The sequence below is a fragment of the Crinia signifera genome, chromosome 7 (genome assembly GCF_055691185.1).
Source record: "Crinia signifera chromosome 7, ASM5569118v1, whole genome shotgun sequence".
In the NCBI taxonomy this organism is placed as follows: Eukaryota; Metazoa; Chordata; class Amphibia; order Anura; family Myobatrachidae; genus Crinia; species Crinia signifera.
Genome location: NC_139223.1, coordinates 39,238,114 through 39,264,398, shown reverse-complemented (window position 1 = coordinate 39,264,398; position 26,285 = coordinate 39,238,114).

Sequence of the window (26,285 nt, the reverse complement as noted above, 5' to 3'; positions counted from 1 at the left end):
ACCGTACTACCAGCAAGAGTACAGCCATAGCGGAAGTAGAGCTGAACTGAGGGAAGTAAATGGCGAGAGTGACCGATTTAATGCCAACCCTCCTCGACCAGGACAGATGCCCCGCCCACCAGAACCTGACATCACGAGGTCAAGCAAGAAACCGGTCGTGCGGAGTGAGGCAGTCCATCAGAACTGGCAAGAAGCGACCAGGCCTCAACTTCCAGAGCCGACGCAGGAGTATGTGCCCAGGATGGATGATGCCGGTTACCGAGCGGCAAACCTAGGGCCAAAAAATGTCAGAATGGCTGAACCGGAGAGAAACTCCAAAATTGTGGTCCATATGGCCGTGACAGAGACCGTGGAGCCATCAGAAGTGGAATCAGCTATACCGTTGCCTGAACCCAAGGCCAAGATAGAACCAGCAGAGAGAGATGAGAAGGCCGAGACCTTTTTCATCAAAGGGAAGCCTGTAACGGACGGAGAGTACACGACCATCTCCCGGGAAGAATTTGCCTTCCAGATACAGCAGGCGATTCTGCGATCCAAGAGGCAAGATCGAGAGGCGAGACGTGCTTAAATGCCGGTCGTATGCCGTGAGAGTGGGCGCCATCCATGGACGTCGATGAAGCACCTGGACCGCAGAGGGATGGGAGACCTGTGGCGGAGGGATGGTTGACCCGGGGAGCCCACATTAGATATCAGGTGATAGGGAGTAATTTGTCATGTGTATTTGTGTGAAAGGTAAGAAAGAACAGTTTGCAATTGTTTTGTTTGCCATCGACATGTTTATTGACAGGACTTTGTCCGGGACTTATGGCCTCTGGTTAAGTTGCCTGCGGACAGGCAAATTTCCAGCAGGGAGGTGTGTGGCAGTCCACCACTGGTGTACTCTTGTGCCCCCAAAGAGATTTTAATTGTCAAAGCTGTTCAGAAGAAAACCTCCTTTGCTTGTGGAAGCTGCAGGGCTATGAGGGGTTAACAGACTCAGCTAGTGTCCCAGCTCCCCTCTACATGTGACAGGAAGCTGGGAGGTCAGAGGTGATCCCAGCAGCAGTGTGAGAGAGACAAGTGTGCAGAGAGGAGAGAAGAGAAAGCCCTGTGAAATACAGCATCAGTGTGGAGCTGCAGAACCCAGTGTCAGAGAGTAAAGGAGTGTAAGAGGAAGGTGAAGAAGGCTGCTGTCCCAAGTGTGAGAAGAAACAGGAAGACAGAGAGAGAGAGAGAGAGAGAGAGAGAGAGCACACTGGAGCACCCAGCCAGCAGAGGAACCAGCAACACCCAAGGTACTGATTCAGTCTCCCTGTGGCAGCATCTGCAGTGCACCCTTGTAATACCCAGGAGGGTCATCCCATATCACCTGTTTACAACCCACATACAGAGAGGGGTTGTTGCTTCAAGCCACAGCATTAGCTGCTTGTCAAGAAAAGGGGAACCCCTAGAGCCAGAGCGGGGACAGCACCTGTGAGACTCTCACTGTAAAAGCCAGCCATGTACTGAGGCTATGTCTGCAGCCTGTTTTGCAGCTACCAACAGGAGGTTGCCCCAAGGTAATCTGCCTGCCCATGTGTTCAGAGGACTGTTTTACATTAGTGTGCACACTATTATAGGGACTGTATACATGTGAGGACCTGTCGACGAGGGACCATTGTTTTGAGCAGTGACTGGTTATCCGTGATAGAGTATATTGTTTATTGCTAATAATTTGCATTAAGTTCTGTGAAGTGTTGAAATTGATTGCCGATTAGAGAGTGAAGATAGATAGAAATAAGAAGCATCACCTGGCGGATGTCAGTTAGAACCGCCATAGACTATTTGAGGTTAGCATACTGAGTGATTGTTGTTTTATTTGATGCTTTATGGTGAATGTTATTATGCTGAGTATTTCTTATTGTTATTTGCTATTGAAACTTTACAGCGACCAATGAGTGTGTTTTTAGTAAAATAAATTACTGTCGCTGCTAACTGTTAGTGGTATTGCTTTTGTGGGTCTCCTTGGGTTGTGCCATTCCCTGCCACAAATTCTTCCAGAGAAGAGGTCCGAAGCTGCCGAAGCCGTCAAGTCCAGAATCAGGTACGCCATCTTGCACCACACTGTTACAGGGGCACTGTCACAGATATCTCTAAATCCAAAGCGGATGTTAATTCAGAGACCAGGTAGCTGTTTGTTCCCGGTTAGTACATACAGTACCGCCCCACTTATTGCTGGGTTACTGTAGGAGATTCACCTTGCAAATTGACATTACTGCTAGTTAAAGGGTCATAATAACAAGCATAATACATTGAATAAGATGAATTCATCAGCAGCTGCAGAACAGTACATTTTTCAGACCAATAGCGTTAGACATGTTTAGGTTCCTAATGATTTCTTAGTAACTGTAAGTTGCAATAATTCCAGCACGCTGCTTGCAGTAAATTATGAAATGCTCCTGCGTGTGAGGATATATAAACACTGAGAAATGCTGCTTGAGTGATGCCCCTATTTAAATGCTTTATAGAACTCTATGTATTGTGGAAAATGTTTGGAAACTGGAACCAATTCCTTAGCATTATATGCTCTCCTTATGCTGCCTGGAGATTGTGATTGATTGGGAGAAAGCACAGAGGTGTGAGGGGAAGAATAACAGGAAAGTCTGCTTTCAGAACCAAAATGACATTGTCCCCGGAGAGAGCCGCATGCTCCCCGGAAAGAAAGAAAAAGTCGCCTGTTTGCTGCTCTGAATAAAACAGAAATCTGGCTTATTTTCAGCTTTTTTTTTCATCTTGTCTTTCTGTGGCAGCCCTGCTGGAAATCAAAGATGAAAAATACCTCTGATGATAGTCAAATCTTCAGATTTACCTCCGAGGACAAATAAAGAAGACTTTACTCAATAGCCTGCATATCTTCCATCTGTTATTCCTTTGCCGTGTGAGCAGCTGCATGGTACAGCAGGCCAGTGGCGGCCCTTCCTTGGATATGTCCAGAGTAGGACGTTATATTTCACAGAAGATATTAGCATTTCACACTGGTGCGGTCAATGTTGTTTACAATTTCTGTTTTACTGTGCGGGTCATTTCGATGAAATGTACCGGAGAGAAGATGGCACAATTTCAGCCAGGCCACTCTACTGGAAAACAACTGAATTCCATTACTTTGATATAGCAGCAAATATCTTAATAGTCTGAAAAGAAAGCTATCTATTGTCGCTCGCTGCAGCGATGAGAATTCTTCTTTTTGGGGTATTTATAAATAAAGAGTCACCAGGGCAACAGAGTGATGCTCAGCCGCCACCGGCGACAGTGGCTGACAGAGGTAGGAGGAATCATACCGCTTGCTGGGCAATTGAAATGCCATGAATGAGCTGGTCTACCGGCTCCGATGCATGCACTGGAACTGGGAGCCAGAATTGGTTCTTCTAGTTCCAGAGTTCACAAAAAAATTATATTAAGTTAAAAATAACTTTAGTACAAAAAAAAAAATCAAATATAAAAATGGCTTTATTCAAATAATAAAGCATTTGTCCCCTGTGGGCACCCCCTACTAATTGTATTGAGATAGAGCAGCAAATAGGATTCCCCACACTTTAGTTTGGGAAGTATCAGTGAATGTCTTTGTAGGCTTTTGTTTGCCAAAAAAAGTTATAGCCTTCACCACAGATGGGGCTTTGATAAATAGTCTAAGGGGGTATTCAATCTTGGATTTCCACTGTCAGAACGTTCCGACAGTCGGAATGATGGCCCATTTTCACCCGGCTCAACAGTTTCTCAACAGGCGGAATTCAATGTTCCGACTGTCGAGTAAAGAAAAGGGTGAGTGCTGGCGAAAACGGCCGTGGAGTGTAGAGAAACGGCCGTGAATTGGACAATCTACAGCTGTTTCCGACATAACAGATCCGACTGGTTAAAGTCAGATCTATTTTGTCAAGATCCGCCTTCAATGCTGTTGGAAACGACAGCTTTGAATAGACGGCTGGTGCTATTTCCCGTCAGAAATAGCAACCCAGATTGAATATCCTCATAAGCCTGTATCATATAGAATACTGAATAACATTTACTGTCGTATCCTATTACTAACCAGTGATTTGGCAAAACCATAGATGTTTGTCTCTTTGACCGACAGATTTAAAGCGGCAACAGAATGAATTGTTATACCAACCTGGTTTAGCCTTTATTTCTGTTGCCACTTTGAATCCATTGGTCAATTGATCATAAGTGGATTTGGTAAACCAAGGGTTGGTACAGTATATCTCGCCTGTGGGCTGTAATGCAAAGAAAACGAAAATTAATTAAAAGAAAAACTAGGTTTATATAGTGTCATTTTTTTCGACTAGTCGAAATACACAGCATGGACGAAAAACATGTGGATCGGCGAATTATTCACTGATTCTCTTGTTTTTGTGAAATTTGGTCAATTTTTTTGTCATTTTTCACTGATGCCGAGTAATTATTTTTATTTTTTTTGCCGGATTGGCATTGCAAAAAAAGATTTAAAAAAAACAGATGAAAATGCCCGCAATTGAATACTAAAATCCGTTGTTTTATTTTTGGCTTGCAAAATAAAATAAAAACGGCCTTTTTATTATTATTAATATTATTATTAGTTATTAAACTTAATAAAAAACTAATTTTTAATGCATGTTTGTCACTTCGTCCACCCCATTCACATATTATGGTATCCACTATTACCACTTGCATAACTATGGTTTCCATAGGGCTGCCATTTTCCTGCTTGCAGCGGCTGCATGTGATGTCACACAGCCCTAGTGTATCAACGCTGCATCACCACCCCACACCCTCACTTAGACTGAGGTTGCATTTTACTGAATGTGACAGCTGTTTAATCCTTTGAGTGCCAACATTTCTGTGAGAGATGTTCAAAATATATCATATTCATTATAAGAATTCAAATAAAAATTTTTTTACATCCCATCTAACCCAATGAGCAGTCCCGTGTGCATCGTATTGGAGTTCGGATGGACTGCACGAAAGATAAATCTTATGTGCAGCCCGGAACTGGTTGGTTGGGATGCTGGGAGCCAGGCGGTGGGACTCAGAGAGGTGGCAGGGGGATGCAGAGAGCCGGGTGGTGGACACCGCGAGGGGATGCTAATAGGCAGGCGGGTAGAGGGAGTTAGGCGGTAGGCGAATAAAAAAAAAACCCTTACAAATGAATGGGAAGCCCCTGATTGGCTGAGAGAATTCTTAGCCAATCAGTGGCTTTCCATTCATATGTATTCGTTTTTTTTCTGCAGTTCGGCTCCTGGTTTTCCGTGAACCCAACCACCCAACTGCCCCGGCATGCAGAGAGGCGGCAAGCTGGTGAGGGGGATGCAGAGAGGCGGGAGGGGGGCTGCGCGGCGGGCGAATAAAAAGAAACCCACACAAATGAATGGGGAGCCCCTGATTGTCTGAGAGCCAATCAGCAGCCGCCCCAATGGGAGCCGCTTTATCACATGCAAAACTTGGCACATCAAGTGCCTAATCGTATATGAGCCCTGCCTTATACAGGCAATGTTTGTAGTGTAATTTGCAAGTTCATCCATTAGGAATCAATGTTGTATTTGAGGAACCTCATGACTAAAATCTGTAATCATCTGTATTGTACTAAATTCAAAGGCTGCATTTCAGTACCGGTGACACTGGTTTTCTTCAAGCACAAATGAAGTGAATTCATACTTTGCCACCTTGCCTGAAGCGAAGTGAGGTAAAATATGGTCTGTGTATGACGCTCACTGTGAACCACTTGTCCTAGGGGCACTTCCCATGTAAGCCCATATCCACAGCAGAAAACACAAACATTCGCCATTCGCAGACTTATTCCATGTGGAGGGCCAATCTAATTGCAACTTTCAGGCAGGGAATGAATTTCTAGCACACGGTAAACATAATAAAAGAGCAACGTGAGCAAAATAAATCAATTGAATCCAATCTTTTCATGTACAGTAAAAGAAAAGAGACATAATCAGTTCTGAGCAGGAGAAACAACACGGAATAGCAATAAGGGCAGCAAGACATAGTTCAACCAGGAGAATGACGGCAGCCATATTGTGGGAATATATTAAGTATATAACTTTAATTTCGATGTATTCAATTTACTTTATTGTGAACACGCTTAAGGGGGGGCGGGAGTTGGTGGCGGGAGATGCGGCGGGGACGGACGGTGACTATGATCAGCACAGGGGGCAGGCTCCAGGGGGGGTGGGGGTTCATCCCACTCCCCTGCTCCCAGCTTCTTTTTTCCTACTCTCCTCGGCGGGACTCGGAGCTTAGCTGCTGCTATCTTCTGTGCAGCTCATTACTGCCCTCCAGTGGCCGGCGCCCTAGGCAAATGCCTAATGCTGCCTAGTGGTGGGGTCGGCCCTGCTCACACAACACTGTGGAGAGAAGCCCATAGGCATATACAGGGTATTGCAAGCAAAAACTGTCGATTCCCTCTGCAGCGCAGCCCTGATGGAGGGATTTTAGAAGAGCATATGAAAATGTGGTAAAAACCCGAAAACTATAATGGGGTTTTTACTGCATTTTCGGGTTAGAGCATTGCGCCCTTCACCTTTTATATATAGTCATATCAATTAACTTTTCAATCATCATAATACACTACTACGTTAAAATATTTTATTAAAAACAAAGACAGATACGCCCCATACACATTAGACTATTTGCTCTATAAGCAATATCGTCAACTATTTTCCCTTGTACTTCACCAGTGTCCAGGAGAAACGATATTTAGCGTACCATTAAGAAAAATAACGATATCGTTCAGTGTTGTTATCGGTTCCCCGTTTCGTACATGCAGTCGTTGATGATATAGTACAAACTCCTTTAAAAATATGTCAAAATATCAAAAACATAAGCTTTCTCTTATATATAATTATTGATATATATAAAAAAATTGTAAATAAATTATATATATATATATATATTTTATATATATATATATATATATATATATATATATATATATATATATATATATATATAATGTATTTATTTACTTTTCCCATACTGGACACACCAAGCCATATTGACATTTGCTGAAGCATGTGCCTGCCGCCAAAAGTGACATCACTTCTGTTTAAAAAAAATTGTAAGTAATAAAGTTTTATGCAAATATTGCCCCCAAAAAAGGGAACAAATACATGGATTAGAACCCAGTAAATTTATCCTTGAGAAAGAGCGAGAGCTTGAACGGCGATACTTTCTCTGGACACTCCCCCAGCCTTTCAACTGTGCATAAGGTATGATAGGGAAAGAATAGCACTCCCTGGACTTATTGCGCAGAACGATAAACTCGGCAAGTAAACTCCAGCTCCAAAAGTATACTCAAAAGAGCTGTACAACATTGATTTTAACCCTTGTTTTTCTTTTTCAGGTACATGCTTCAGCTAATCTTAACATTAAACAGGCGCTCCTTATTTTAATTTTAACCATAGTACAAATTGACCTGACATCATTAACGATGCGAGAGCGCGCATCGATAATGATATTGAGTGAACACAGCAATATTATAAACTATATCGCGCAGAATAAATAATGCATAGTGGATGTAAATGAAAAGTAATTTTTCCCACTAACTGCCTCTGTAAATAAATAGATGCTGACTGTTTAGAGCTTACATTTGATTTAAACTTATTAAACGTTGCGAAAAGCCTACAGATTGTATTAGGAATCTTGCTTATGGCTGTGTTTTTGGTCATTTTGACCCCCGTAAGACCAATTATTTTTCAACTCTCTGTTGCTACAGTTAAATGCTGTGAGAGGCAGCAGCACAGAATGTCCTGCAAATCACAAAACAAATTACTTTGCAGCCTGTAGTTACTAAACTTTCCAACATTTATCTTTAAGGAACAAACACCTACAGCGTCCTTTCCCTAATTCCAGCCCAAATTACAGCGTAGAAGCAGCTCAGTGGACACACTGTTGTGTTGCTTGTTGACGTCAGTGATTCTTACAGAGAACTATTTCCAGCTGTACACGGTGGGTACTGATACCGGCGGCTTCAGGATATGGGAGGTGGGGATTGATCGATTTATCTGAACTGTGAAACGCAATAATGCTGTGATTAGCTTGGGGAACCTTTCTGTGTGACCTTGCCATGGTTATACTGTGATCTGTGTCTCAGGGCAGGGAAGTGTGTCTCACTTCACTAATAATTAAGGGGCAGTGTGATATCCCTTACTGTTGGAAAATCATGTTTGGGAACCCCCCCCCCATTTTACCTAAATGTTCATTGCCAGGGGTTTCATGCTTGTTGCCAGGGGTTACATCCTTGTTGCTAGGGGTTTCATGTTTATTGCCAGGGGTTTCATGCTTGTTGTCAGGGGTTTCATGCTTGTTGTCAGGGGTTACATCCTTGTTGCTAGGGGTTTCATGCTCCTTGCCAGGGATTTCTTATTCATTGCCCCAGTGTTTTTTTCTTGCTACGAGTGGGTTACATACAAGGGGGTTACATTCTATTTGCCAGTTCTTTACATTTTCATTGCCAGGGACAATATATATATATATATATATATATATATATATATATATATATATATATATATATATATATATAAGTCCTGGAAGGGCAGCACACTCGCTTGTTGATCGGTGTAATAGTACCGGTGCCTGGACCAAAGGTGGTTCAGGAGGAACCCCACGAATATATTCCACGAAGGGGAGCGGCACTCGGTCAGTGAAAACACGATACACAGGATTACTGCAGTAATCCTGTGTATCGTGTTTTCACTGACCGAGTGCCGCTCCCCTTCGTGGAATATATATATATATATATTCCAATATGCCAGCATATTAAGTATCCGCTGCTGCCCACAGCCATCTGCTGCATTTTGTAAAGCCGCACATATCAGCACTTATCCTGTGGCAGTCAGGATAGAGGCTCAGTTGTCCCTGTCTATAAAAATAAAGACCTCGGCTGGTCAAGGAGGGATTCCGGGTACTGCGCTCCATGGTGGACCATGCTTAGTATTTATGTACATACAGTACCTATATATATATGACTTTCTGCAGGAGACTCCCTGAATTAACAACAATCTCCCTCTCTTCCTAATTAGTCTAGCAATCTCCCTCATTTCACATAGCCCACATTGGGGCAGATGTATTAAGCTTTAACAAGAGATAAATCCAAGGGTGATAAGGAGAGATAAACGCCCAGCCAATCACCTGCTAACTGCCATGTTACAGGCTGTGTTTGAAAAAAGTCAGTAAGGAGCTGATTGGCTGGACGTTTATCTCTCCTTATCACCCTTGCATTTATCTCTTGTTAAGGCTTAATACATCTGCCCCACTATGTACAGTAGTTGTTACATTTGTGGGGGAAAAAATGAATGAGAGATACATTTATACCCCTTTTACACCAAAAACCCTGGTCGGACCCTGGTCTTTGAACGCTGGAGTATCCAGGGTCTGACCCTGCTTTATACCCCATTTACAGGATTGCAAATGCGCAAGGTCTGCAGTGTGTATGCGCAAGCCCTCTATGCAACCACAGACTCCAAACACATGTGCTTACAAGCCGCTTGCTGTTTGATTGTCAGCGGACGGTCGTTGGGACTGAGGGCTGCTGATGTCATCAGCAGCCTCCTTTTTCCCACGGCCTTCGCAGCATGAGCGAGTCCTGGCTCACTCAAAAAAAAAGGAGAAAAATAATTTGATGGCTGCAAACGCATTCGCAGACGTGCACAGGGGCGAGGGCCGTCCAGCGCAAGGATCTGAATCAGGCCCTTTGTGCATTCAATCACTATAGTAAGTAAATATGTTTGAAGAACCTTTAGCCAATATGCTGCGATCTGCCTTCTTGCTCATAAAGATGGACTCAGCTGTGCTGAAATGTCTGAGCCATCTGTTTAGCCTGTGATCCGCGAAGGAGAGGGACATTCACACACCAGCAGAATGATAGCGTTATCTTCCCATTCTGCAAAATCACTCTTCAGCTGAGATGAGTGATGTTGTTCTGGACCCAATCCCATATACGTCACCAGTAAATACAGGTCTGCAAACTGGGCGCATGCCAAGGGTGATCCTGCTGGTCAGGGGATGCTGAGAAATAAGTTTAATATTGTTTATTTCCATTAAAATGTCTTGTTTGTGCTGATTAGTCGTAAGGCTCATAACACCCACCTAGCAGAGTACGGGCATTGGATTTAGGGGCATGAAAATGACTCATTTAAGCTGGGTACACATATATACAATCGTCGGGCCGTTCTCCCGTTCTGGGTTGGACGGCCGTTCAATTGTATAGGTGTGTACGCTGTCCCGACTCACTCTGTAAGAGCGATAAACAGCCAAAAACGGCCTTGTCCGTCCATACTCGGTTGGTCGAAGGTTCTTTGCGGTTTTATTTTCATCCAACAGGACGGGCCCATATCGGAACAAAAGTGCAGTGTGTACACACGTTCGATCGATATGCTGGCCGTTCTTGCGACTATACTGCCAAAGCTGGAACACCCATTGGGGCGTTCCATAGCTACATGATCTCTCCTACACCACAAGAAGCATTCCCCTCTCCCCATATATATTTAAAGAAAAAAATCATAATATACATGCACCCCATCTTTATAGCAGGTTGCCGTATCTGTCCCTAGTCACCCTGCTAGGCACCGGAGCGCCCCCCTTCCCAACACCCCCCCTGCCCGGGCCAGGGGCGCTCCGGTGCCTTGCACTGAGCACAGACCTCACCCTGCAGCAGTCACTCACACATGCCACTTGCCACAGACTCACAGAGCTCAGGAGGATTCAGGATAGTGATTGGAAATCTAGTTCATTTTGGTGACATTATGATCTAGTTCACTCAAAAGATCATCTAGTTCATAATTCACTCACTGACTCAGAGAATTAGAGGAGTGAATGGAACTAGAAGAACTAGTCTAGATTATTACACATAGAGCCTGCATGTCTATACTAGCTCATTATAGGAGTTATAGTCTTATTAGAATGATCAGATATGTTTAATAATATTAAACATGAGAAAAGTAATAACTCATACAGCAACCTAGAGGGGAGGGAGTGAGGGGACTAAGCAGGCTTATGAAACGTATTCAGGTCCACTCGTTCAGACCCCTTTGTTCGCAAGGGGTCCGATGGTGTGCGTCTGCACAAGCACAGATGCATTTCTGCACAAGTGCAGGTGCATGCGGGGGGGGGGGGGGTACTCTCCCATGGTAACACCCAGCATCTCACGGGATGTCAGCCCAGTTCCTCGGGAATACGCACACATATACTGTTAAGTGACCTGAGAGTCACTTTATATATGCATGCATGCACCACATCTTTTGATGGTCAGTGACCATTGAGAGATGTGGGAGGTTCCCCATGGCCTGCAAATGGATGTTTATGTAAAACATCCATGCACATGCCTTGCATGCAAACCTGCGGTGCGAGGGGGACGGGTGGCTCTGGTGAACTGGCAAGGCCAATTCTCAGCTTTGCAAGTCAACCAGAATAAACCCCCCATGTCAGACGCCTCCAACGAACCTAGATAGTTTCCCAGAAACAGACACAGCAGCCAGCGGAGACATAGCTACAGCTATTGGGAATTAGAAAAAACAAGCCACCATCGGTACACCATGAAATGATTAGCATTTGATGGTGACAAACATCGGAAGGGCACCATTAAATGCCAAAAACACTACCATCGGGTTCACCACGTGTAAAGGTATCTATTGATGGTTCAACTTAGAAGTCCACATTAGGCGGAACTACCATTGGTGCACCAGAGCCCATAAGGACTAAAGGGCCCACTGATGCCCCTGTCACACTCTGCCTCCCCCTGTCACTCACTGCCTCCCCCTGTCACACTCTGCCTCCCCCTGTCACACTCTGCCTCCCCCTGTCACACTCTGCCTCCCCCTGTCACTCACTGCCTCTCCCTGTCATCATCTGCTGTGTTGCATATTGTGAACTTGGGTTGGGGTGCAGTATATGGGGCCCACATTATAATTTTGCTCCTGGGCTCACAACCCACAAGTTCCGCCAATAAGTATGAGGCCTGTCAGCATGAAGTTAGTATGATGGTACTGTGGTCATTGTGCCACTGGCTTCATTCAGTATAAAGGGCGGGGAGGAGGGAGCCCAATCAGAGCCTGCCCTGAAGTCCCTCCTCTCTTAAAGTGCCCCTGTTGGGAAGGAGGGAGCAGATCTCAGTGACCAGCGCTGTAAGTTCCTTTCAGTTGCCTGGAGGCAAGATACATTTTGGTCATACAGTAGGTTGTTACACTTGCAAAAAATGATGTTTACAATAAAGAGTGTGAGGTGTAAGATCCTGCTAGGAGGGGAGTTCACCACAGAAACAATATCCATGGCGTTCAATGAACTGATTCCCCATTAATAGATGCTGTGCACCTGCGCACATCTATTCCTTGCTGCTCTGAAAGGGTTCACCCAACCCCCCCCCCCCCCAAAACTGACCCACGAAAATGGGGACAGTTGCATACCTCCCAACATCCATTGGTGGGGGCGTGGCCTCTTGATGAGGGGCGTGGCCTTCAGACACACGAGGCCCCCGTTTTGACACTGCTGCCCCTCTGCCTATGGGGAATAGAAGCTGACAAGCGGATGGCAGCGGGGACTCCCAACTGCCCAACCCCCCCCCCCCCCCCCCCGTGGGGCACTGCTGGCCCTGGACCAACAACCGGGACATTCCTGCAGAAAACGGGACAGTTGGGAGGTATGAGCAAGTTTATCTAGGTATGGATTCACATTTATGCAATGGGCCATCAGTGAAATATCCCAGCTTTTCCTCACTTGGCAGAGAAAGGGTTTAAACACAGTTCAGTATTAATTTCACAGTAATTAGCTCTAGGTTTCCAGTCCCTATAGATCCTACAATTGAAACGTTGTGTGACTGAGAGTCTGGGATTGTCCTGTTCCTTGCACAATGCTAATTGCCTGAATACAGATTTCTGGGTCACTAATTATCAGCAGCGACAGTCAGCTCAGGGACACAATTACAGAGAGAACCCTAATTAATCAAGGGTAATTAACAAACTTTATAATTCTGAAAGAGATGAATGAAGGTAGCTGTGCAGTAGCAATCAATGCTCGGAGGCTGTACACGTACTCTCCCTATTACAGGATGTACTCTCTTTTAGGAGCCTATTTATCAAAGAGTATTTACGGGAAGTTCCACCATGCAGGGACCTCTATTTCTATGTGGGCTGTGATGCTATCAGACTTACTAAGCCTAGAATGAGTCGGATACCAGAATGTTTACAGGGTGGGAATCTCCAGCTCCTTCTCTGTTGCCCCCCGGTGATGTTTTTGCATGACTCCAAACTTTGGTAGGATCCAAAGAGGGCCCCCCCCCCCCCCACATTTTTTGCCGCTGTGGGGGCATGGCCACATTTCTGAGAGATGGTTGCCATGCCCCCTTCCTCTCTGTCTCCGAGAATAGACGTTGGTAGCAGGTAGCAGGGCAGACTCACAATTGCCCCCCCTTCCGCTGAACATTGCCAGTCCCGGGCAGGACGAGGGACCGTCCTCCCCAAAAATGGAGGTATTCATTTGGCCGTGTGCGCTTGTTCAGCCCCCCGCGGTGGTCTCAAACCAGGAATGAATGTAATGGCTTTGTGTCTCATGGATTTTTACTATCAATTTATGTCTCCTGGAGATTGTTAGCGAGTTTGTGTGGAACTATTTATTTTCACTTTGAGAATTTACATGAAAAATGTTTTTCACATCCACTTGAAAAATGCGGATTGAGATAAATATGCCCCTGATACGTACAGTGGATTTCACAACAGTTAAGTAAATGTATGATTTCCTATTACATGCATGGAAATTGTATACCTATCTCTGGGTGAAGGTTTTTTTTTTTTAAAAAACCTACATTTTAAAATGATTATTTGCAGTGTTCAACGGCAGAGTTGGACCTATAGGGGTCAATTCAATTACTGTAGATGTGAAGGGACAAGTTGCTGCCAATGGCCCAACAGCTTGCCCCCCATTGCCCGACCTCAACCAAGACTACGAGCCGCAAACAAAAATCTGACAGTACATATATAGCTGCATTTACTTACAGAACCATTAAGGTTTAATTTAGTAAGGCATGAGGGGGCACCCCACTTGCACCCCATTCTCAAAAACCTAAATCTGTGCATCCGACAGTATCCTAGGTGCAGATATGAGCAAGCCATATCTAATTGAATAAGCCCTTTAGCATTCTGCCTGTGATTCCCCATTTATTTATTTTTTCACCCACACTATTTATTTATTAAAGAATATTTGCGGAATATTCCTTAAAAATGCACATTTTCAGTTGCTATTTACAAATGTAAAGGATCCCTGGGGGGTGACGCAAAGCGGGATTGGGTGGGCAGGGATGTGGCATTGGGGCGGAGTTTTCGAGGAGGTTTGCGGTGACTGCGTGTCACTGCAAGCCAAAATTGGAGGCCCAGGGCCTAGGCAGGGGACTATCTGCAAAGCGTTGGCAATTTAGACATTTGATTATAATATTTTGCAGTCGCATCACAGGGAGGGACCTGGCATGCTGGCCAGCCTTTCCCTGTGCTTTGTGCCCCCCGCATCCCACAGAAGCCAAGATGTGCCCCTAGATGGACAAATTTAACATTTCTTCTAAGATTTAAATGTTTTCAATGCATAATTTCTAATCCCAATATTACAGTCTTATCTAAACCCCAAAATTTTATTCAAGAAACTATTTATGTATTACCAGTTATCTGCATGGCAGCCGAGAGGAATGCCAGGCCCCGGTAAAATTTTGGGGCGTGACCTAAGTGTGGGAGGTGTGAGCCATGACATTTGGGACAAAAACGTGAAAAACTCATGTCAACCTTTTTTGACTGTTGACCTTCCCGTTGTCAAACTAATGCTTGCGTTGACCATCCAACCCTGTCGACTTTAGCCACGTTGACCTATTTTCTGTGTCGACGTAAGCCATGTCGACCTCGTGGTCGACCCAATGAATGTCAACCTAATATTAGTCAACCCAATGACTCATACCCGTTTGAACTAGGATTTCTGCACCTAAAACTCGTGTAACTTTGGCAGTCACTTCCTGCTCCTGTGCTGCCGTTACCGCTCATTAGCTGAAGCTTACGACTACTTTATCACCATTGGATGAACGGAGGTCACAGTATATTACACAGACACATAAAACTACAATCAATGTCTAATCATAAAATTCTAAAGTGTATTCCAGAGGGGACAATGACGGCATATTATAGTATTTATGTGTTAATCAATTGTTTTCTTTAGAACACCTAATAAGGAATAGTAATGAGAATCCTTTGTGAAATATAAAAAAAACACCCAGACTAAAATGCAGTGATTCCAGTACTAATGACCACTATACAGGGCGTCATGCAGAGGTGGGGGAACTCATTTCTGTATGCCACCTAATTACACAACCTCCCCTCCCCCTATTAGGCAGAGACAGGGCCAGTGGTAGGGTTTTTGGCATTCCCTTGCAAACTAGAATGCTTTTCTATGAGAATTACTGTGCAGGGCCAATGTGGAGGTTAAAATGTTCCACCTCACCATAAGAGGTGGTGGTATTCAGTTCCACCCCGTTCCCCCTCACTTTAACCCCTCCCACTATACAATGGTATAACCACTTGCCAACAATCCTGCACTGTTGTGCCATTAGACTAGTGTGAAACAGACAAATCTTTTCTTTTACTGTTGTGCCGTTAGCCTAATGAGTTGGTGGTGTAATACCCTTTCACCACAGGTAAGAAGTAGAAAAGATTTAAAATGACGTACTGTATAAAATAAAAAACAGCTGTTACTTTCCAAACAGTAAAGGTATTCAGAAGAATCTTAAATATTGGAAATGTAGAGAGCTGGTGTCATTTCTGTATTATCGGCCTATGAGGAACACAGTATTCTGTTGTTCTGTAAAATGTTTCAAACGACGGCTATTCTATAAAACTGAGTAGCGCATAGACGCCATAAAAACACGTATAAAGATGATGTTAAATGAGCTATATACATTTTAATAAAGAATTTTACATCCAGTTTAGCACCACAAACTCCAGCTTGTACACTATGGGCCTGATTCTGGTTCACTTGCAAAAGCAAATTCTCTCTCTAATGGACAAAACCATGTGCACTGCAGAGGGGGCAGATGTAACATGTGCAGAGAGAGTTAGATTGGGGGAGGGGGTTACATTGTAAATTGCAGTGTAAAAATAAATAATAATAAATAAAGCAGCCAGTATTTATTCTGCACAGAAACAAAATAACACCCAAATGTAACTCTCTCTCTCTCTCTCTGCACATGTTACATCTGCCCCACCTGCAGTGCAGCACAGTTTTGTCCATTAGAGAGAGAAATTGCTGTTGCAAGTGAATCAGAATCAGGCCCTATATTCCTCTCAGTTCCAGCATTCCAAACTTGCAGCATTTCTCCATCTATGTAAAATAACTAGTAAGCCCGCTCGAAGTAAATGCTTCGAAAGCTAGTAAGGCAGCTAATTGTACATAATTGCCTCTGTGAGAGAAAGAAAGAGATGCAGTTTCACTTGCTGCCAACAGATGGCAGTGTTTCGGTGACACACAGACACTGGACATATATATAGATGATTGCATGAATTCAGTGAGCGTGTTATAACGTATACATTTAAAATACAGTATATGTATCAAGCCTCCAAAAGTGATAAAGTGGAGAGTGATAAACAACCAGCCAATCCTACCTGTCATTTTTCAAACCCAGTCTGTGACATGACAGGTAGGAGCTGATTGGCTGGCTGTTTATCACTCCATTTTTTTCTTTTTGAAGCTTTATACATATACTGTCTTTTAAATGTATATGTCAGTGGTTCCCAAACTGTGTGCCGTGGGTTGGTGGTCCAGGGCCAATTCAAATTATTTATGATTGATTATTTATGAGCAAAACCAGTGCTGGTGGCTGCCAATCATAAAATATGTGTACAAACAGAAGCAAATCCTGCCCTTTACCACATAATTGAATTAACTGAATTGAATAAAATTCTGATACTCTAGGGTTCCGTGATTTAAAAAAGATTGGGAACCCCTGGTATATGTTTTTTTTTTTTTTTTTTAAGAAAAACAAACTAAAGTTTTTATTTATTCATGCATTCAATCTTCATCTGATTCATATATGTCCTTTTATGTTGATTTTCTCCTCCAGACACGTGTCTCTCTCCTAAGGTCCCACATCAGAGATTCAACACACTTTTTGGAAAAAATACAAACTATTGTTTGGAAGGATACGTATGCCTTCCTTACCCTAGACGTACAGAGCCTGTACACGCATATCCCCATGATTTGGGGGTTAGCTGTATAGGAGCCAAATTAAATAGAGATGGGGACCTAGAGGAGAGACACAGGCTTTTTATCACGGATTCTATTAATTTCATTCTCTCTCACAATTATTTTACTTTTCTGGACACCATTTATTTACAGGTGATGGGTACGGCCATGGGGACCAGATTCGCACCGAGCTATGCCAACCTCTATATGGGTGAGGTGGAGGATAGTCTCATTTGGGGGGGGCCGTTCAGTGCGAGTCTGGTCCTCTATGGCCGGTACATTGATGATTTGTTTATAATTTGGGACGGGGATTTTTCACAGGCACTTTCCTTTGTGAATCACCTTAACACCAACACCTTTAATTTACAATTTACCCACACATTCGATAAACAAAAAATAGATTTTTTTGGACTTGACGCTTGAAATTAAGGAGAATATGATCTCAACGAGTACTTACTTCAAAGAAGTGAGCACAAAAAATTTCTTGCACTTTTCCAGCTCACATTACCCTGCGTGGAAAAGGAACATACCCAAGGGCCAACTGTTACGACTAAAAAGAAATTGCTCTGAACATTTCACCTTTTTAGAACAGGCAAAAGAGCTGACTGGCTCCTTTAGAGACCGCAATTACCCTGATTCCCTCCTGAACCAAGCTCTCACAGAGACTCTCTCTGTGGAGAGATCCTCCCTTCTTAAAAAGAAAACTATCGACAATAACACGAACCAATCAGACCGACAACGAAATAATAATGAGATTGCTTTTATCTCAAAATACAATGACCACTATTCAAAGATCAAAAAAATAATTTCCAAGAATTACGATATACTTAAAAATGATCCACTATTGGGGGATACACAGAAACCTAAATTTATTTTTAAGAAAAATCGATCCCTCAAGAGCTTCCTGGCGCCTAGCCTCTTACCATCTTTGAGCACTAAAAAAGAGAATGAGAACAGACTCAACTGGCTGAGACCCAAACCCAACGGGTTCTTTAAATGTGGAGCAAACCGTTGCCTCACATGTCAATATGTGCCTCAAAATTGTACCAACATCTATATGAATGGTGAAGATAGAATCTTTTACTTAAATAATTTTATAAACTGTAATACCTGTTATGTTATCTATGTTCTGCGCTGCTCCTGTGACCTCTGCTATGTGGGTCGAACCACTCGCCCGCTGAAGCAGAGGTTCCTGGAGCACAGGAGGAACATTATAAACAAAATAGTCACACGTAGCGTTTCCAGACATTTTTCTGTTGTACATAATGGGGACCCTGGTTCACTAACCCTAACGGGAGTAGAAACTATTCCTATCACGAAAAGGGGGGGAGACCGTTTTAAATCCCTGTGCAAAAAAGAGGTCCATTGGATGTACCGGATGGATTCTCTCTTTCCGTATAGCCTAAATGAAGCCGTAGAACTTAACAGTGTAATTTGACTCAGCTCATTCTCAATACAGATCAAATCCCATTCAGAATAATATCATTAACATTATTGTTGTTGCGGTTTATCTAGTAATCCATGCTTCTCATTACCTATCATGATTCTTCCATTATCACCACTTACTTTAGATTGGAGGTACCCCTAGAAAGACAGTCTTCTGGGGACCCAGTCGAGAATTGGGCACGGGGAAACAAGGGGGGGGGGGATAACATCATCACCATTATTATTATTTATGTGAGCACCCATTTCATTTATGTTTATTGTTCTTTGTTTATAATGTAATATGTCTCCTTTATTTACATATACATGGCAGTTATATACCACTGTAAACACATGTATTTTTGTTTGCGTTATTCATTAGTAACATATACATACAAAGATTAGGAAATATTTTTCAGATTATGATTGCCATGTGTGTATATATATATTTTTATCAAAATGATGTAACTATCAGTTGTACCAGCCCTACTGTCTCATGATGTTGTCCTAGTATCCATGACAACATGTTGCCGAATGCCGTTGTCTCTTATTTAGTTATTCATATTATTCTTAATAGTAGTACTCCCCCATTCGAGTTGCTATCCATGATCCTCAAGTTGTATAGAAATATGTAAAAATCACTAACTATTGTTATTCCTTCACTGGCATCGGGTATACTATTTCTATGTACTATAGATACGTGCTAGTATCAGACCCGCTGTCTGGAGAGGTACCAGAGCGAGGTCTGAGGCGCGCACGTCATACCACGTGATCGGACCCAACCGAGTCAAAACGAGGCGTGTAACTCACGCCGGACACCCGAACTTCCGGGTCCAACGATATTTCGTCATGTGACCGGACAGTCCAAACTGGTGATTGGACGGACTGCCGGTCACTATAGCAACGTCCCAACAAGATTATGTTAAAATCACTCTCTCTATAACCGATTGGCTATTTGCCTTCTTCTCCTGTCAGAATAATAAATGTTTTGAATCAAATGAAAGAACATTCGTTCTTACAATTCCTAATGCTAATGTGCTTTTAGTATATCAATTGCTTACGTTTGCCTTCTGTTGATATTCGTTTTTATGTTTTACCATATATGTAATTACTACACAGGTGTTAATCCTTAATTGCCTGCACAGGGGTATATAAACCCCATGGTGAACAGTACCCATTCTACCTTTGAAAAAGCTGCACCCCCACAAGCAGCGAAACGCGTTAGGTTTCAGCCTGGACCAGGACCCACCACTTGGAATCCCTTAATGCCCTTGGCTGCCCGTCTCCAACCCTGAGAGCCAAACAGCCCTTTAACGTCCCGCACTTGCGGTTCACCAGTGTTGGCGCCACATGGATACAACTTCCAGCAGGAATCAAGGTTGGTTCTTCACAAACTGAGATCATTGACCAGCCGGTCTTAAAAGTCACCAACCCTGAGGACACCTGCACATGGTTACCCTTCCCTATTGGAGCCTCTAGCGACGTGAGAGACATCTTGTGGCCATCCAACCAGCTGCCAACCCCATCACATCAATTGGGGTTCTGACCCTCTGTGGCCCCACAGTCGCATTAGTTTGAGGACCGTTTTGCACTTCCACCGTTGGGACTAGATGACAATTGCCATCAGTAGTAACTATCAGCCAACAGGGCAATCTGAAATTTTCAGTCACCCAATCTTTTCCCCAATATCACCCAGTGGGTCCACTCTATTCAGCCTCTGGTCCAGTCATTGACTCACCTTTTTATTGCATTTTATATAATTTTTTATTGTGTATTTTTCCATGTAATTGCTACATGTGATGTTGTTTTAATTGACATTAAATATTTGTTTGATTATTTCATCAATACCAGCGCCACTTCCTTTCCTTTTTTCTTGGTTACTTTAGGGCTGACTACCCCTTTATTAAGTGGCAGCTCTTGGCAAAGCACCCGTGGTAGCGCCTGTCCGTGCACCCTAGGGAGCACATTGCTATCCTCTGATTCATATCATACAGTGGGGTTTTATCATCCAGACTGCATAGAATAGCTAAAATAACACCTGTCGCTCAATCAGATTTACAGTAATGAACTACTGTATGCGGGGAATCTCTGCTTAAAAAACAACAACACAATTTATACTATGCACCGCTCACTCTGATCTGCCCCTCCCCGCTGGCTCGCCGAGTCTGCCTGGCCACTGTCTGCAGCAGCGCGTGGTGGCAGCAGACGGGCTCCCAGGCCTCTCCCAGCAGATCCATCCAGCCCGGCGCGGTCAGCACGTCAGGCTGGCTCCCCCTGTACGCCCCGTCCCCCTCCGGCGGCGAGCACTGCGGGCGCATCACCGCCTGACTCGCCGGGCGGCGGCGCATCCCGGCTTACAAGATTCCCACCAGTGCGCCTCCTGCCCCTCTCCCCAGCCCCATAGCGGCTGGACATAAACGTTCAAGGCAGGCAGCGGGGGGGTCAAATGAGCCGCCCAGAACTCAACTCCGGCGGCGGGCTCTCAGCCCAATTCACCAGGGGGGTCTGACATCCCAGTTATACAAGGGGGGACCAGGTCGCCCAGGTATGAGGGCGGCCTGGATCCCCTCCAGGGCATGCTGGTGGCAGGCCATGGAGCTCTGGCTCCCCCTGCTGGCCGTATAGCATCCATGCTCTCCCAGGGCCCTATTAGCCTCCACATCTGGGGTTACCTGCCTAACCAGGGCACCCCCGCCACCCACATTCCCCTGGGTGGGACTGGTCACCGTCCCCTCCTGCAAAACCCCCCCTTCAGCGTCCCCCCCCCCCCCCCCCCCGTCGTGGCAACCGGGCCCTTCCGGGGGTTTCCACCTTCCTACCCAGGCTGCACCCAGCCCACAGTACCCTCAGGCCTCCACTTCTAGCACTTAGACCTTGGCTAGGGCAAATTGGCTCTAAATTGCACACCCTCAGTAATGAAAGGTGCCATCTGCTGAGAATAAAATGGGTTACACAGAGAGAGAGGGTGCAAATGCACTATGCTATCATTACATTATAATATAATATATAATAAGAGGTTGTTGGTATATCACTGGCCAGTGATATTGGCCTGCCCACCAATCGTCCAGGTCACCTCTTGTCGAGCAGGTCCCTAACACTCTGGGGTCACCACTTGGGACGCAGGGAACCCCGAAACACGATCCAGCTAAGGACCCCCCCAGAGCATCACAATAAAGAATAGGGGTAGTAAAGTCTATTATTTATCTATGCACTTTTTATTTCACATACTCTCTACCTTCATACACATAGTAGGGACCTCCATACTTATAATTTCACCACTTTACTACCCCTATTCTTTATTGTGATGCCCTGGGGGGGTCCTTAGCTGGATCGTGTTTTGGGGTTCCCTGCGTCCCAGGTGGGGTTTGGAGTCACACCCCAAGAAACCATTTCTCCCCGGCAAGAAGGTGCGAAGCCAGCCGCTAAAGGCAAATGCTTCGCATTTAACGATTCGAAGTGCGATAGAGGCACCAAATGCAGTTTTTGCCATGAATGCCGGAATTGCGGTGCCAATCACCCTGCCAAGTGCTGTAAGGCCACCGCCGCAGGCGACTCCAATCCTAGCTCTAAGTAAAGCCCCATCTCCCATAGTCTTGGAGGAGTTAGAACTCCATTTGCGTTCCTACCCTTACAGGGAAGATGCGTTGTTTTTGTTACATGGTTTTAGTTATGGGTTTAGTTTACCGATCCCCGATTCTGTCAGGGTAGTGTCCAAAAGGAACCTGAAATCGGCAGTGGATTTCCCCAAGGTGGTAACGCAGAAAGTGCAGGCCGAGGTGGCGCTGGGCAGGATGGTCGGCCCATTCACCTCTGAGCCGTTATCCAACATGTGCTTCTTGCCCTTTTGAGTCGTTCCTAAGAAGGCCCCGGGTAAATACCGGCTGATTCAGCACCTGTCTTATCCTCACGGTTCATCCATTAACGATGCCATTCTGGACGAGGTTTGCAGTGTACGTTATCAACTTTTTGAAGTACTCTGTTTGGTCCGCAGTTTTGGCCGGGGCGCCCTTATGGCTAAGCTGGACATTGAGTCCGCCTTTCGCCTACTCCCATTGCACCCTAAATCGTTCAGGTTCATGGGTTTTCGTTTAGACGGGGGCATTTTCCTTGATAAATGTTTACCCATGGGTTGCTCTGTCTCTTGCTCCTATTTCGAGAAGTTTAGCACTTTCCTAAATTGGTGCGTCCAGGATGTCACAGGGTGCCCAGGGGTGGCACATTACCTGGACGATTTTCTCTTTGTGGGACCTAGAGACAGTAGCACCTGTGCTTTCCTATTGTCCTCGGCAACCACGTTATTTCAGACACTCGGAGTACCGGTTGCCGACGACAAGACCGAGGGTCCCACTTGCATGATAGCTTACCTAGGCATCGAGATTGACACCGCCGCCGGCTGCTGTCGCCTACCGGCCGACAAGGTCAGCAAGTTGTTAGGGCTTCTACGGGACTGCTTGCCCCGGAAGAAAGCCCAGCTGTGGCAAGTCCAGTCTTTGCAGGGGTCACTGAACATTGCGTGCCGGGTAATACCCATGGGCAGGGTTTTTGCCGCAAGTTAGAATGTGCTACGGCAGGGACCCGGGAACCCCATCACCTGGTTAGGCTGTCACAGGAAATTCGGGACAACATGGTCATTTGGGCTTCGTTCTTAGTTGATTTCAAGCGGGAGTTGCTCTGGCCCTCTGAGCCTGCACCTAATGCGAGGCTTCAGCTATTCACGGATGCTGCCGGGTCCACGGGTTTCAGGGCATTTTTTCAGGGTGAGTGGTGCACGGCCCTATGGCCTCAGTCGTGGATTGACAGGGGATTTACCGCCAATTTATTGTTGTTAGAACTATTCCCCATTATTGTAGCTGTGGAACTGTGGTCACATAGATTAGTGAACCAGACGATCGTGTTCTGGTGCGATAACCTCGGAGTGGTACATGCCATTAATAACCAGCGTACCTCTTCTCCCCAGGCCCTACGTCTGTTACGGCATTTAGTATTGCACTGCCTACAGCGTAACATTTATTTCATGGCGCGACATGTTCCAGGGGTGGAAAATAGCATCGCTGATGCTCTGTCACGGTTCAACTTCACGAGATTTTGTGAGTTGGTACCTGCCGCGTCACCCCTCGGGCTGACTTGTCCATGTTCTGTATGGCAGATTGTAGAGCTGACATGATGGGGTTAGCCTTGCTATCCCTGGCCCCTTCTACCCGTAGGGCGTACGCAGCTGCGCAGCAGGACTGGAAGGCCTTTCAGGAGTCCCTGGCGAACAGCGGTAAGTCGGTCGATGACCGTTTGCTGGCATTCGTGTGGGGGCACTACAGCTCTGGCCGGTCAAAGTCCGCCATGGCAGCAGCCCTGGCAGGGATATCCTTCCATGCCAGGTTGCACAGGACACGGGACCCCACCAAATCCTTTGTGTTAGCAAGGGCTTTGCGAGAGTGGCAGCAGATTCTCGTAAACCAATTGATCTGCTGATGCTCCGTAGGTTGATAACCTGTGTTCAGGGCATAGTGGAAAGTGCGGAGGAGGCGTCGCTCTTTCGAGTGGCATTCTCTTTTGCGTTTTTTGGGGCTTTTAGGGTAAGCGAGCTGGTAGCAGCCAATAAGAGCGCCACTGATTCTGGTTTGCGGTATGAAGACATGGTCTTCCAGGAAGGGCTAGTCCTTTGTAAGATCCGCCGGTCTAAGACCGATCAGTTAGGCAGAGGCCGCTGGGTTACCCTAAAGTCCCAGCCAGAAGGGGACATATGCCCCGTGCGGCTGGCCGCAGCATACCTGCCTCAGAGGCCTACCGCTCTGGCACAGTTCCTCGCGCATGCGGATGCATCGCCTTTGATGCGCTTCCAGTTCACTGCTGTGTTTAAGCGCTGTATGGCTGCGTTGGGTTTGGAGGTCGCCGAGTACGGGACGCATTCGTTCCGTACTGGTGCACCCACTGTCAGAAGCGCTGCTGCGGTGTCACCGCAGCAGCGTCCCGGCGCCCTTAGAAGGGCGGTCCGGGCACTTCCGCCCGGCGAGCGCCGGACAGCAGGGGTGACGTATGCCCGGCCGCGGCGCGTCACTTCCGCCAGGCAGGGGGACGCTGGATGTAGTCTGGCCGCGTCGCCCGGCGGTTGCCAGGCAACCAGGAGACGCCGGGCGGCGCGCGCCCGGACAATGGCGGCAGTCAATTAAACTATCATGGGGGCTGGTGTCACGGCGGGGGCTGATTGGTCAGCACATCCCTTTTAAGGGAGCTGGCCCAGCACAGCCCCGCCGGTGATATTGTTTCCTTACAGAGAGTCTGCTGCTCTCTGTTGTCCCGGTCCCTGCAGTTCCTCTGCCGTGCACCGCGCCTGTGCCGTTACTATCCCCCAGCTGTCGGTCCAGCCTCGCACCGTCTCTTAGCCGACACCTTTCAGCAAAGGCCAGCTGTGTGTCAGCTGCCAGATTGCTGCGGTCATCCTTTATCCGGATTTCCCTTGGTCAGCGATCCTTCCATCTGGTCCTGCCAAGACACTCCAGACGTACTCTGCACCATCTTCTGCCGCTGGAGGTTCTGTCCCGGTTACGTAAGTGCTCCAGTGGAGCCCGGTCCTTATCCGTTATTTTCTGGACTAGCTGTCCTGTATCTTTAGTTGTTCTGTTCTCGTGTTGCCTGGCTCTCCGGGATCCGGAGAGGCTCTCGCTAGGGGATTTTCGCCCGTTTTGGGGTACCGTATTGTACCATTTTTGTGTTGGCGTATTTTGCGTTTGGTGGCACCCCGTTACGATAGTACAGGTGCTTGTGGCTTGGCCACATTCCCCGTTCTTGGCCTGGTGCCGTTAGACAGGGTGTTTTATTCAGTTAGGCCCTAGTAGTCAGATCCTCCTTTTGGTCCGATCCCTGGCAGTCGCCGTGGGCTTGTCCCAACATAAAACCTGGTTGCATCGGGGTTGGAGCGGGCTTAACCTGCTCCCTCGAACGCGGCGACTAAAGGAGAAGCCTAGCACCTTGCAGCCTGCGGTCACTTGCCCGGGACGGCCAACAGAGTTAGTGTAGGGCTTTGCCGTGACCGTTCTAAACAGCGGTCCCGGCTGAGGGCTCAGCCCACCACCAGTCGCTGCATACACCCACGCACGTTACATTATCACCGGCCCAAACAGATTATATAAATCTCATTTATATAATATACCTGTTTTGTCCGTGGGTGTTAGTGGTTGTGTCGAGTCCTCATTATGAATCCTACCTCCCCTTCGTTAGACGCCCAGGTTGCGGGTCTAACGCAAATGGTACAGGAATTGTCACTCCGGGTAACTAATCAGGAGAGAGGGCCTCGTTCTCCCCCGGTAGTAACACCTGAACCTAAGATGAATATGCCTGACCGGTTCTCTGGTAATAGAAAGGAGTTTTTTAACTTCAGAGAGAATTGTAGGTTATATTTTCGACTCCGACCTAAATCTTCTGGGTCGGAGGCTCAAAGGGTGAGCTTGGTTATCTCCTGGTTGCAGGGTGACCCGCAGACGTGGGCTTTTGGTTTGCCCTCGGATAGTCCTGTGTTAGCCTCAGTGGATAATTTCTTTAAATCCCTGGGTTTGCTTTACGATGACCCTGATCGGGAGGCATCTGCAGAATCTCACTTACGGGCATTAAAGCAGGGAAAAGATCCTGTGGAAGTGTATTGCACCGAGTTCCGCCGCTGGGCAAATGACTGT